The sequence below is a fragment of the Arachis ipaensis genome, chromosome B01 (assembly GCF_000816755.2).
Source record: "Arachis ipaensis cultivar K30076 chromosome B01, Araip1.1, whole genome shotgun sequence".
Classification (NCBI taxonomy): domain Eukaryota; kingdom Viridiplantae; phylum Streptophyta; class Magnoliopsida; order Fabales; family Fabaceae; genus Arachis; species Arachis ipaensis.
The window spans coordinates 95371055-95373166 of record NC_029785.2 but is presented as its reverse complement, the minus strand read 5'-3'; positions in this window follow the sequence as shown (position 1 = coordinate 95373166).

The window sequence follows — 2112 nt, the reverse complement described above, 5'->3', positions numbered from 1 at the left end:
TAAACCTGTTTCTTCCACCATTGTTAAAGCCTTGTTGAGGCTTTTGATCTTTCCATGAGAAATTTGGATGATTTCTCCATTTTGAGTTATAGGTGTTTCCATAAGGTTCTCCTAAGTAATTTACCTCTGCTATTGTAGGGTTTTCAGGATCATAAGCTTCTTCTTCATGAGAAGCCTCTTGAGTACTGTTGGATTCAGCTTGCATTCCATGCAGACTCTGAGAGATCGTATTGACTTGCTGAGTCAATATTTTGTTCTGAGCCAATATGGCATTCAGAGTATCAACCTCAAGAACTCCCTTCTTCATAGGCGTCCCATTACTCACAGGATTCCCTTCAGAAGTGTACATGAACTGGTTATTAGCAAACATGTCAATGAGTTCTTGAGCTTCTGCAGGCGTTTTCTTTAGGTGAATGGATCCACCTGCAGAAGTGTCCAGTGACATCTTTGATAGCTCAGATAAACCATCATAGAATATATCCAGGATGGTCCATTCTGAAAGCATGTCAGAAGGACACTTTTTGGTCAACTGTTTGTATCTTTCCCAAGCTTCATAGAGAGATTCGCCTTCTTTCTGTCTGAAGGTTTGAACATCAGCTCTAAGCTTGCTCAGCTTTTGAGGAGGAAAGTACTTGGCTAAGAAAGACGTGACCAGCTTATCCCAAGAGTTCAGGCTGTCTTTAGGTTGAGAATCCAACCATAATCTAGCTCTGTCTCTTACAGCAAAAGGGAAAAGCATGAGCCTGTAGACTTCAGGATCTACTCCATTAGTCTTAACAGTATCACATATCTGCAAGAATTCAGTTAAGAACTGAAAAGGATCTTCAGATGGAAGTCCATGAAACTTGCAGTTCTGCTGCATCAGAGAAACTAATTGAGGTTTCAGCTCAAAGTTGTTTGCTCCAATGGCAGGAATGGAGATGCTTCTTCCATGTAAATTGGAATTAGGTGCAGTAAAGTCACCAAGCATCTTCTTTACATTATTATTATTTTCGGCTGCCATCTCCTCTTCCTGTTCAAAAATTTCTGAAAGGTTTTCTCTGGATTGTTGTATTTTAGCTTCTCTTTAATTTTCTCTTCAGAGTCCTTTCAGGTTCTGGATCTGCTTCCACAAGAATGTTCTTATCCTTGCTCCTGCTCATAATACAAGGAAGAATGGACAGAAAAATGATAATAATAATAATAGAGATCCTTTATACCACAGTATAGGGATCCCTTTGTGAGGGGAAGAAAAGAGGGGGAGACAAAGAATGTGATGTAAAGGAATAAGCACAACTGTACGAATGGAAGAGATGTGATATGAGATGTTAGGATATGAATGAATAAATAGAATAGGATGAGAGAGAAGGAGGGAATTTTCGAAAATTATTTTTGAAAAGGAGTTAGTGATTTTTGAAAATTGGTTTTTGAAAAATTGTTAGTAATTTTCGAAAATTAAGTTTAAAAATTAAAATAATTAATAAATTAAAAAGAAATTTTGAAAAAGGGGAGAGATATTTTCGAAAAATGAGAGAGAGAGAGTTAGTTAGGTAGTTTTGAAAAAGTTAAGAAACAAACAAAAAGTTAGTTAGTTAGTTGAAACAAATTTTGAAAAGATAAGAAGTTAGGAGGTTAGAGAAGATATTTTGAAAAGATATTTTTGAAAAAGATAAGATAAGAAGATATTTTTGAAAAGATATGATTGAAGTTAGTTTTGAAAAAGATTTGATTTTTAAAATCTCAATTAATGACTTGATTCATAAGAAATCACAAGATATGATTCTAGAACTTAAAGTTTGAATCTTTCTTAACAAGCAAGTAACAAACTTCAAATTTTTGAATCAAAACATTAATTGTTTATGTTATTTTCGAAAATTTTATATAAAAATAAGAAAAAGATTTTTGAAAAATATTTTTGAAATTTTCGAAAATAACTAAGAATTTTGAAAAAGATTTGATTTTTGAAAAAGATAAGATTTTCAAATTGAAAATTTGATTTGACTTATGAGAAACAATTTGATTTTAAAAATTTTTGAAAAAGTGAATCCAAATTTTCGAATTTGATGAGAGAAAAAGGGAAAGATATTTTTTTTTATTTTTGAATTTTTATGATGCAAGAGAAAAACACTAAAA